This window comes from Lissotriton vulgaris, chromosome 5 (genome assembly GCF_964263255.1).
Source record: "Lissotriton vulgaris chromosome 5, aLisVul1.2, whole genome shotgun sequence".
Classification (NCBI taxonomy): Eukaryota; Metazoa; Chordata; class Amphibia; order Caudata; family Salamandridae; genus Lissotriton; species Lissotriton vulgaris.
Genome location: NC_141693.1, coordinates 1,048,719,563 through 1,048,732,408, shown reverse-complemented (window position 1 = coordinate 1,048,732,408; position 12,846 = coordinate 1,048,719,563). Strand labels below are relative to the sequence as shown.

Below are 12,846 nucleotides of genomic sequence, written 5' to 3'. Positions count from 1 at the left end.
AAATGAGAAGATGAGGTATGCAATTCCTGTTGAGAAGGGGCGAGGAGGCTAGATCGGTCAACACCCCTTCCATAAGATGGAAACAGGGTGTCTCCCAATTTGGGAAGTGGGGCCCTCACACACCCGATTGGGTGTCATGCTTCATCATAGGGCTTGCTCCTCATCAGGCCGGTGCTGCAATGCCTGACAGGAACCTTAGGAGGGGCTCTTTGTCGGAGATCTTTTTCCCAAGCCGCTAGGGGCCCGATGTAGGAGCCCTAATACCGGTCGGAAACGGACGATTTCGGCCGTTTCCGACCGGTATTAGGGTTTTCTAATGTAGGAGCATGCTTTACAGAATTGGTATTTTACCGAATCTGTATTTACAGATTCTGTAAAATTACCGAATCGGTAAATACAGACTCGGTAAAAATACCGATTCTGTAAAAGCACATGTAGGTAGCACATCTTTGAGTGCCGCAGGCCTTTCAGATTCGGTATTTTACCACCCAATCCAATTGGGTGGTAAAATACCGAATCCAGGTGTGCATGCACATCTGTGCATGCACACCTGTGCAATGTGACACACAGACATGCCCTTAGGGCATGTCTGTGTGCCACATGGCACACAAGTCCGGAATTGGGGTGCCAGAGGGTGTCAAAGTGACACCCCCTGCACCCTTGCAAAAATCGGAATTTACCGAATCGGTAAATACCGATTCGGTATTCACCATTGATTCCTATGGGCTTCAAGGCCCATAGGAATCAATGGGGGATACCGATTCTGTATTTACCGAATCGGTAAATACCGAATCTTACAGATCGGTATTTACCGATTCTGAAATACCTACATGTGCCCCTTTCTATTTTACCACTTGTTAAATACCGAATCGGTAAAATTCGGTATTTTAGAAGTGGTAAATAGAATTACCTACATCTAGCCCTAGGTGAGGTGCTGGTGTGGGGCCTCGTAGTGTAGACGTGGAAAAAGTGTGTGTGAGATGGTATGTGGAGGGATAAAACGAGGCACAATGGTGCTCCAAAACTAATTTGATCTGTGGGCCCACTGGTCTTAATTTAAATAATCAATGGTGTCACCGCTGTTATAATGGTCAGAGGTGGCTAAGCATGAGTGGTCAACATGTTTCTCGCCTAATGTGTAGGTAATTAGGTGGCGACTCTTCAGGACCAGAAATACTACATTATCTACATAGTGGTTGGTTACTCCAAGTGAACCAAGCACTCTGAAACCTAACAATGGGGTACTGTTTAATATGTCTAGAATGGACCGACCTGAATTGGGTTACGGTCAGGCTCCATTGAGTTACAGGCAGAGGATGTACATTACCAAAGTTACTGTCAGTTCAGCTGGGAACCGGTGCCAGGAACCTACCCCTCACTCCACCTGCTCAGAAGAGCAGAAACTCCATGCCATGAAACTCGAATATATGCTTTTGTACCAAGCGAAGGTGCGTGTGATACACAAGTTAAAATCACTTTTTTTGCAACACCTGAGGTGGCTTGGAACTGGCTTACAGAGTAGCGATCGTTTAATTCAACCAGATCCTGCCATGGCCCGACTCCTCATCTGATGGACTGCAGAACTGGGGAGTGAGAAGCTTGCTGTTCACAGTGACTGCAAAAGGCGAGTTGGGCCCACCATTCGCAAGTCTCATCTGGCTCCGAGGGTGAATAGGAGGGATAAATTAATAACTGCGTCCTACAGACTCCTCCAGGTTCCCCTTCTCCTGAGGACAAAGAACAGTAATCCTAAAGGGATACACTGGACCACTCACAATGTTTCCTTAATTAATAGTATGCCTTCACCGCTGTATCCTGCCGATGTTACTTTGCACAAAGGGTGGGAGCGGAGGGGGCATAATTGTCACTTAGATTTCTTTAGTTTAGTGTTCTAGGACAACAGATGCTTCTTCTGGGATGGGGGAAGACTTAGAGTAGGTTAGAGATTAATTTTTCTTGTTCTCTTATTTTGTTTCTTACACATTTCATGTAGCACAAAGTGATTGTTATATTTCTTGATTGATGTCTCTAATGCGACTCAACTCATGGTCTATGGGCCAGGGCCTGCTGGCATCTAGAGGACGCGGATGCTGCAAGCAAAGTCCTCCATGCCTTATGGTATTAGCCAAGGTCCTTTTCCACATGCCCGCCCTCACAGTAATGACATGGAATGTTAACAGTCCGCTCAACTGGGTGAAGCAAGGCGCTGTCCTGCATTTTGCACAATGCCAGGCATCAGCAATGCTACTGCTCAAAGAGAACCATCTCCTAGACCCCAAATGTGCATTCCTAGAAAAATATGGATATGATAGAGTGTATCATCGAGGGCATTCCATGGGTTCCAGGAAATCGTGATTCTCCTTCATAAAAACTTGCCCGGGGAGATATGGGATTATTGAGGGCTCTTTTGATGGCACCCACTACAACATTCCAAGTGTTTACATTCCCCATACACTAAATACATTCACATTGGAAACCCTCAAGAGTCCCAATTGCATTACAATCATGTAGGGGGGGGGGGGGGCTTATATAATAACATGGGGTTTATTGACCATACCAGGATCCTGGGTTCAAAACAGAGGGAGGATAGATGCCTGACCTGGGGTGGAAGGTCTGGGAATTTTTGGCACATGGAGGGTCTGGAATCCATGGAAAGAAGGATTAACTCGCACTTCATCGGCTCATGAGTCGATGTCTTGCATCAACCTGCTGCTCCTTCATGCCCCCGATCTCCTCCACACGACAGCCTCCCACATCCTTCCTGTTAAATATACTGGACCATGCCCCAGTCATACTACATTTTGGTTCCCTCGGGCGAGAGACCAGTTTGGCACCTTAATGCACAGTTGCACAGTACTTGATGGATAACTAATTGCTCCTTTTATTACTGCAAAAACTATAAGCATTCCTTGAAATAAATCAAGGGACGATGAAGTCCACCAGGACGCGATGGGCAGCCAACAAGGCTACCACAAAGGTATTGCACGCTCATACATGAAAAGTAAAAAATGCAAGAAATATGCCCAAATTAATACACTTAAGACAGAGCCTTTAGCACTAGACAAGAAAATTGCGGGTATCAGACAGAGCACTGAGGCGCCGCCTTGCAATGGACACAGCGTCCCTGCGGCAGCTCTATTTAGAGAAGGCCTTCCACCAGGCAGGTTTATGAATGGGCGATAAATCAAGCAAACTAACCCACCGTCTGACTACCAAGGATGCGGAGAGGTGAGTAATTCCCTATTTTGTAGATGGGATCGTCATCGGTAGCATACTATTGCAACCACCTTCATAGACTACTAATAATCTCTATGCTCCAAAAAGACAATGACCCAGGTGTGGGTAGGATTCCCCTCTTGTAGCTGATCTTCCATTACCTCTGTTTAACCCTCTACGAACGAGACCTTGAGCAATCTCTCATGCTGGAAGAGATAAGCAATGCCCTCAGGGACATTAATCCCGGTAGGATATCAGAACCAGTTGGGTACTTCCGAAAAATCCATACTGGGATACTAACGCCTCTTCTGAAAATCAAAATTGAATCAAATGGTCCATCACTTGTGCATGCGACAAGAAATGGCCCAAAGCGTACCATAGGACTTCAAAATTATCGATCACAAACAGACTTGGTTTTGCGAGGGAGTCACCTGCGTTTTTGGTCCGGGGTTCGTGGGCATCTACCCATTCTGGATTCCCCTGGGTGTCTCGTGAACCGTCCAGGTTTGCTAGGTTTGCCTAGGTGCCAGCTGAGCTAGGTTCCAAAAACCACAGCTAGGACATTGCAAAACAAGCATTGGCATAGCCAATAGGTCTAGCCGTTGGGACCTTATAAGTGTTTAGCCATGCAACAGTTAATGTTGTTGCACCAAGGATATTGTGCTGCATAATTAAATATTTATAAGTTCCCAAAAGCGCGACCTACTGGCTATGCCAATGCTTGTTACTTTTTCTTCTTGGGGGGGAAACCGGGCTAGTGCCAGGAGGATCAAAGTTGAGTGCCAGGGAGGTGAGGAGTGAATGCCAGGAGGGACAAGGGTGACTGTCAGGCCAGGGGGACGGTGGGTGAGAGCCAGGGAGGTGAGGAGTGAGTGCCAGGGAGACGAGACGTAAGAGTCAGGAGGGTCAAGGGTGAGTGCTAGGGAGGGGACGGGTGAGTGCCAGAAAGGGGAAGTATGAGTGCCAGGGGTGAGGGGTTGGCTGCCAGGCATGGGGGGTGAAGGGCTAGTGCCATGGAGGTGAATGATGAGTGCCAGGTCAGGGGGATGAAGGCTGAGTGCTATGGAGGTGAGATGCAAAAGTCAGGAGGGTCAAGGGTGAGTGCCAGGGAGGGGAAGTAGGAATGCGAGGGGTGGCTGCCAGGCCAAGTGGGGTGAAGGGCTAGTGCTATAGAGGTGAAGGGTGAGTGCCAAGGAGGCGAGTAGTGAGTGCCAGGAAGGACATGGGTGAGTGTCAGGGAGGTGAAGGATATGTGCCAGGGAGGGGAAGTATGAGTACCAAGAAGGTCACAGGTGAGTGTGAGGTTGAGTGTCAGGGAGGTGACAGTTGAGTGCCAAGGAGAGTCAAAGCTGAGTGCCAAAGAGGAAAAAGGGTGAGTGCCAGGGGCGAGGAGTGACAGCCAGGCCAGAGGGGTGAATGCCAGCACTAGGCTTTTCTCATGAAGTTTACAGACTTCAACTACCGTTCTTAAAATGCGCTACGAAACTAGCCCGTCTGGTCTATTCACATTCTTGCTGCTATGCTCGTGCTCTAATTTATCCTGAAATCTTTATGGCCTTTTCTTATTCAGCAGATGCTACTGTTAACATCTGCAGAGTGCAACTCGAGCATTCGGCACACTGTATTTCACAGCTATAATTTAATCTGTGTGGAAATACCTTACCTGTTTGATGACGTGCGCTGTTTAATAATTGTAAAAAATGCAAGCTACACGCACATTCTGAATCTTTTTTCCAGCAGAACCGCACGTCTTATCGCAAAATGAAAAAAACATTGAAAAAGAAATAAATGTTAAAAAAAATAATAATAATAATAAATCAACGGATCTGCCTGTATGGAGTATTGCAAAAGCAGAATACAACAAAATGAGCAGCTCTGGTGAGATTTAGACGAGAGAACATTTGACAGAGAATGTGTGTGAGTGACTGTGTGAGTGTGTGAGTGTGTGTGAGTGAAAGTGTGCGTGCATGAGTGTGTGCAAGAGAGAAAGAGCATGAGCGAACGGCAGAGATTTGTGCTTGTGCTAATGCCCTTAATATCAGCCGCTGGCAGGTACAAATGAATGAACAAAATGGAAAAAGTCAAAATGGAACCAAGCTCTATAATAACCCCCATCTTTAGAACAGTGAGTGAGCTCTATAATAACCCCCATCTTTAGAACAGCGCGTGACTGAAGATAACAAGTGATGCCACACGCAATCATCATCGCGATAGGCGGTCTTCGCTTTTGAAGCGCTGCACTCGTGATTGTGGCAGCATCCACCTTGCGGGAGGGAGCAGCGGCCATGTGTTGGTAATTAACATGGCCGCGCTGCTGCTCGCTCCCGCAAGATGGATGCAGCCACAAGCACGAGTGCAGTGCTTTAAAAGTAAAGACCGATGGCTAAAGACCCTCCTAGAGCAACGCGCTGCCTAGGCGAGACCTAAAAAGGGGGAGTTTCACTTGAAAAATTAATTGTCCCCACATTGCGTTTGGGCCGTTTCCTGTTGTGACAACTAGCTCTACCCGCACAAGTGAGGTGCCACTTTTACTGGGAGATTTAGGGGGACACAGAATAGTAGAATAATTGTTATTATCAATTGACTTTCTATGCATTTTTGCCAGACAGTGTGTAAAAACGAGAAGACATTTTCAAAAATCCTCTCTAATTTACATGCAAGTATGGGTAACCACAAATGCGGAGTGGTGCAATAACCACTGCTTCTAAATTCCGTATCTTGTTCCCATTTCGGAAATATATCGTTATTCTTGATACCTATTTTTGTCTCTTTATATTTTAGAAAGTGAATTGCTGTATACCCAGTACCCAATGAAAAACCATTGCAAGGGGCAGCTCAGTTATTGGCTCTGGGCACCTTAGGTTCTTGGATAACCTACAAGTCCTATATATACTCTCACAACCACAAGGGTCCAGTGGACGTAATGGTATGCTGATTTTAAACATCTGCCATACTAAGAACTTACAGTTGAAAACGCAGTCACAAATAGCATTTTTTTCCAAACTATTTTTATGTATTCTTTTTATTTCCCCTGTTACTTTCTATAGGATAACCTTGAAGGATCTACACAAATGACCCCTAGCTGAATTCAGGATTGTGTCTACTTTTCAGAGATGTATAGCTTTCTGGGATACATTATTGGTTTCACATCAATTTATACCACTAACTGGAAGGGGGTTGAAAGCACGCAAAAAGGGAAAAATAGGCTATGTACCACTAAAATACCAAAACTGTGAAGAAAGTGTTGCTTTTCTGAAAAAAGTCTGCCTGCCCCTCAAAGCTGGGAAGAAGGTAGTTTTAGCTCAGCAAACTCTTTGTTGATACCATTTGCAGGGGAAAAAACAGACACTTTCTTCTTCAGCACTTTTTTCCAACGTACCTTTAGAATCCCCAGTTTGTTGGAAAATGGATACCAATTTGGCGTGGGTAGCTAAGGTGAAAAAGAAGTTATGAAGACCTAAGCACAAACTACCCAAATAGCCAAAAAAAGAGCTCAGCACGGGGGGTTGGGGGGGAGGCCCACCAGTTAAAGGGGTTAGCCATTGCTCACTGTAACGGTCTCTTCGCTGTCATTTTCATTTTTTTATCTGCGTGTCTCCCTTGTTAACTTTGCTTTCTGTCTGTCTTTTCTCATTTACTATCTAACCTAATCTTTTCTGCCTACCTGGTTTGGTACTTGAGAACGCTGTCTCTTTTACAGTTCTGCCGATCTTTTTTCATTTTCGACGTACAAGCCTTCTTTCTTTTCTACTTCACCTGACTTTTTTCTAACACTCCAACTATCAGCCTCCTCACATTGATTTGCCTTTTCTACACGTTTCCATTTTTTACATTATATATTTATTTGTGTGTCTAATTCTCCCCTCTTGTTTTTGTGCCTTTCTCTATACCTTTGTGAAGTTATGCCATCTTGATCCCGAGCACTTTGGTACAATGCACACAGATGCTTAGCAAGTGCAAATTCAGCAGATATGCTTCTACAGTGGTTTGTTTACAATGACCACGTCATGGGTCAGACGGACCTGAAGACTGACAGACATTTCACGGTGCAATATGTGCTGACACAGTGTACCTCTTCACTTCCTGCAGCAAGAAGGTCACAGAGCCAGCAGGCTGTTGGTGGATACAGCAGATTCTAGAGAAGCAAGTGGTACCGATTGGGTCAATATATTATAAGCGCCTTCTCCTCCCAGCATCTTATGTATATAGTGCACACACTATTGTGGGTATGGACCATATTAGCTCAAGAAGCAGGTGGGATAACTCGGAACAGAAAATGGATCTGAAATAGTGGCAGTACGTGCTGTGGCGTGCAACAAAAGAGTGTCAAATTGGCTTTCACTTTCCCAATGATGTATATATTGAGACACATGCACACACACCGACTTTGTTACAATTTGCAGCCTTTGTTAATCATCCACTTGCTTGTTCATCCACCCTCTGTCCATTAAACCCCCACCTCCGCCCGTCCATGCACCCACTCATTGTCCTCCCAACAAACACCAAACCCCTTCTGTCCAGCCACCCTCCCACTGTTCTTCAAACACCCAACTCACTCCATTGGTCCACACACACACTGTCCTTCCAATAACCATCTACATCCGCCCATCCATTTACCCACCCACTGTCTTTCCAGCACCCACCTCCATCTATTTCCCATGAAGGTGTATAATATGCAAATATAGATATGTACCCAATGTATAATAAAGATAAATGACATGCATGCACTAGATTTGCTAGATAATATACATTTAAATACACACATCGACAATGTAACTAAACACACTCATACACAAGCAGGCAAGCACACGCGCATAGACATACAGTTGTGTTTAGTGCATACTGGAGCCAGCACGAGAACCTTTTCAGGCTTTGACATCAGCCTAATCTGATGTTGCTGTTTACTGAAGTCGGTATATCTTGGCAATGGCTTATCTTGACATCCGCATATTTTGATGTCAGCCTATCTAAACAACGGCATACCTTAATGTTGGTGTATATTGACATCAGCGTATCTTGCCATCTAACAGTATATATTGGTGTCTACACATCCTTACTGGGCTATTTATTCTGTGTAGCTCCCACACCCATCTATCCACCATGCCACATAATTCCACTACTAACAATTCCAATCCAACCCACATAATTCCACTCCACAACACATACATCCACTTCACCAAAACACATGGGTAAAAGTCATTGTCATTTACAATGCCAATAACTCTAACTCTCCCAAATGCAAGACCTATGGGCATTGCCAATGCTTTTTTGTGTTTGCAATTGTGTATACCAAATATTCACTGCCATCTGATGGTGCTCTTACAAACAAAGCACCTCATGCATTGCAATGGAAGCACTCCATAGTAGCAAAAGTTGCCCTTTCATTCAAGATATGAAGAGGATGTTGGCTAACCAAATCCCTTATTGGTTCTATCTGTGATGCTGATTCATGACCAAACGCCCATGGTCAACCTTTTAATTTAGTTTTAAAAAGTAGAAGGTTCACTCACAAAATCAATCTGATATTGAAGCATTTATAACCTCAATTCATGCATATTTTAAATTCCTCAGCTAAGTTCAATTGGACAATAATACATGTTTGATCAACTCTTCCTATTCAATAGCTAAATTAACAGACAAACAATACATTTTGATGGGTAGAACTTTATCAAGACATAATTTAGATTTTCACATAGTTGAGTGTGTATCATTTACCAAACTTTGGTTGCAGTGTTTCACAGCTTAAAAGTGTGTCCTTTGTTACACAGTTCAACTCTCCAAATTAAGTCACATTTAGAAAGATGCTTCCCAAATATTTTAAGCACAGGTTTTTTTAAAAGAAATTCCAAAAATATGTTTAAGGAAAATATACAAACAGTTTGCATATGTAGCAGTTGTGGCTGCTGCCGATACGAAGTGTTGGGGGTGGGGGGGGGGGGTTCCTAGGGTGGCAGCAAGGATATATATTTTTTTTAAAGTACACTTACCTTCCTGCTGCGGGATACCGCATCTATGTTCCCTTTTCCCCCACCCTCTCCTCTGTGCTCTTCTGCTCCAGGAACTACAGGTCCCATAAGCACATGCTCGCAGACTCCCCTAAGGACAATCCCAGCGCTTCTCGGCATTCGCTGGGATTGGCCTGAGCTGGCTTATTTTCCACTCCAAAAGAGTCTAGAAGCGTTCTCTCCACCTGGCAATGCAGCTCTGGTTGGAGAGATGTCAGTGCACATGTCGGTTTGGCCTTCCTGAGAGATTCGGCCAAACCAACATGCCACTGACAGCAGTGCCCACCACTTCTGCTGCTGATTGCCCCTCCCCCAAACTCGGCTCACAGCTCGTGCTCCAACAGATAAAACAAAATGAAAATAAAGTTGTTTTAATAATTATTATCATTTTGTTTTACGTTATGATATGCTGCTTCCAGTAGTGGGGTGACGCTTCTCCGCCATAACGGAGGAGCCGTCCCTGGGAGTAAGGAACTAAATTCAAGGGATATCACTAATCCATCACACAACCTTCTTCGTGCATTACTTTATCTGGCATGTGCTTTTTGAAAGTCACTGAAAGAAAAATGTCTCCTATAATTGGAACAGTAAATTCTTAACGTTCCTTTTGTGTTCACTTTTCTCATAATTTGGCCAATCTTCCTATAAACAAGGAAGTCATATGCTTAAGATAACGTTTTAGTTCCCAAACACACTACTTAGCAAACGCAGTCAGGACCCAGGACGGACAATGTTTCACCTAAGACACACACAAAACTGACTCAGAAGGATAATATGTATTTTGGACAACATGAATAAAAGCACCTGGATTATTCTGCTCCCCTCAGTGTGAATGCTAACTGCTACTACCAAGCATCTGGATAATAGCCCTCATTGATAGTTGTTTTCTGAAAGTGGCCCTGCACATTGAGACCAATGAATAATGCTAACATGTTTTAGTTCTCTCAGGACAGTACTAGAATCACCTGGATTAGAGGTACAGCGAAAGTGTATTCTCCACACATATTGGAGGGCAACTACTGTCCCCTCAACAGGCCATATCGAACCTGACAGCGAGTTTGAAATGGAGGGAATTTTACCACTAACTGTGGGAGAAGCATCTGCCAACTTCTTGGTAAAATATGTGCACTCTTGTCCAACTAGGAATTTTTACTAATTCCTCTTCCTGTAATGAATTATGGCAGCGGTGGAGCCCATCAGTTGTACAGATGGGGTCGTCTGCAAGGCCATAATAAATGTTGCAGAAGATAGTGTTTCCCGCCATTGCCTTCCGTTTTGGATAAAGAGCATCCATCTGGATTCAGTATTGTGCAATTGCATGGGCTTGGGAAGAAGTTCTGCAATTTCAGCTGAGATGACAATGTGCTTAAATAAAGCTTTCCCCAATGCTAGAACTAAGCCTACGAATGAGGGGTAAAGTATAAAGTGCTGCCCTTGCTTAAAGAAGAGGAGACGAGTTACCTGGTATGGCGAGTATCTACCCTTGAACAATAGGATGACAATGCAGAAGCTCATCTTTTTGTCACTAACTCATGTGTTAATTGTTTCCCAGCTCAAATCGACCATGTTATCAAGCTGCATTAATGAAAAAAATTCAACCTTCTAAAAATTTAATTTAGGCACATGATCCACTGAATTATTTTACCAGGTTTGGAATTTCTGACCTACGGTTTAAGCAATAACTTCTGCAATTAATTAACTCGTTGAGCTATATTATTAGCATACAACCCTGTGACACGCAGCTTACATCAGACTCCCTACAACACGAACATTAACCCTATATGCTTCTGAATGCCAATTCACACTAACATCTCAGGGGAGGATTCTGCATAACCCTCCTCTATCATAAAACAACTTCAGTTTGGTACGTCAATAAGTAAACCAGAAGAGTTCTGCTATGACGTTTCTCCTATATTTGTTAATTTCTCTGGTAGAAAAATGTGTACATATTACCCATGTGTACTGACAGCTCAAAACCTGTCACTGCCTCCATCCTACATTCAGGGTCAGCTTTAGCGTCAGAGGCGCCTGGCACTACAATTTTTAGTGCGCCCCCCCACCCTCATGATCTCCTACCTTCTCCACAGATTCCCTCACTACCGACTTCCAACAGTGCCACTCATTTTGCAACAGCCCCTCTCCCACAAGCTTTTCATTTTTTTATAGCGCTACTCATAACAAGCCTAGGATGTCAGAGCATTTTACATCACCCAACACGTTATCCAGAGGCAATAAACCGTATGTGTGGAAATCATTCTATATGAGATATAACACAAAACGACGAGAATTAATTACCGCTATGTGATCTGCCTGTACACCTTCTTTGCAGCAGGTATATTCATACTGAATAATATTCTAGGATGAGTCACAGCTGCCACTAGACAAAAAGTCCATCTCTCTCTAGCCGAAACATTAACCACCTAGTTATCTTGACATTTTTATTGCTGCCTGAAAACTGCCGGGCACGCAAGGAGACAGCAGGTGCTATTAAAACCGAAAGCTACTTCTGAACATGAACACAGCGCCTCTCCCGAGGTCAACGCCAGGTGCGGTTGTATGGGAAGCACCGTCCTAAAACCGACCCTCCCTACATTAGCTTTATCCTCCCAGCCACATTTCTAACGCTGTTCTCTAGAGATATTAGGCGGTGCTTCGCTGACATTAATACCTGGGGACATCATAGTGGTCGTTATGACTAAGCATGTAGGAGTTGAGAATCACTCCAATATAGAGGCTCCCTGGTCGCCGATCTAATGGCACTCAATACTTCAACAACAACGATCAATGCTTAACTTTATGCGCCCAACGATCCCTTAACGGAAGAGACAGGGGACTGCAGAAATATCAGCACACTCGCCACCACAATTCCACCCATTAAACCAGCACCTATTCGCCAACGACTTAATCATGAGCCTCAAATTAATACAGCGATATGGAGAAGATCACATATCCACGCTGAAACCAACGCAAAATTGGGGTACGGCACCTAATTGCCAGCACCTTTTAAACGACCGAGTTGCAAGCACTCGGGGTATCAGTCCTGCTGGTTTACCTGTAGGATGTGCTCCGACTGGCCGCTGTACCTCTCTCCCTTTCACTCCTCCACAGGCTCGTATGTGGATTGCCATCCTTCTAGGCATTTCCGGTTTGAATCGAAAGCCGAAGGCACGCACGCACGCAACCCAAACAAGGTGGATCGCCGAGCTATCGAGCGTCTTTCGCTGCAGAACTATCAAATCGCGAAGCTGGCGCGCGTTAGAACTTACTTGCAGAATCTATTTGCTGTGCTAAACGTCCTGCTAGACAAACAGCTCTAGAACCCGTCGCATCCCATATTCTCACGATGGTGATAAGAACTTTTTAGGAAACTATAATTTAGCTCGTGGTCAAAAGCAAGCACAGAAATATCATGGTAGTAGCGAGAGAAATAAAACACAGCCGCTTTGAGCTATATATATCATTCACTCTCCAAGAGTGAGCGAAACATGGGAGTCCTACATTTTTCATACGAATTGGGAAAGTCAATAGGTCTCGTCTATGCAAGACCCATTGGCTTTAGCAATGTGTTTTAGTCATGTTGTGGTTGCTGTCAGCATGGCTAAAAAGTTACTGTCATAGACTGGAG

General features: G+C 44.4%; 1 protein-coding gene across 1 annotated transcript in view; it reads right to left on the bottom strand.

Annotated features, from left to right (window-relative positions):
* SLC68A1 (solute carrier family 68 member 1) overlaps window positions 1–12,370 on the bottom strand; it is a 183,234-nt gene extending 170,864 nt beyond the window's left edge. The window contains exon 1 of the mRNA XM_086922687.1: window positions 12,274–12,370. The gene's annotated coding sequence lies outside the window, so the exon portion shown is untranslated. The remainder of the gene's footprint in view (window positions 1–12,273) is intronic.
* Between the last annotated feature and the right edge of the window lie 476 nt (window positions 12,371–12,846).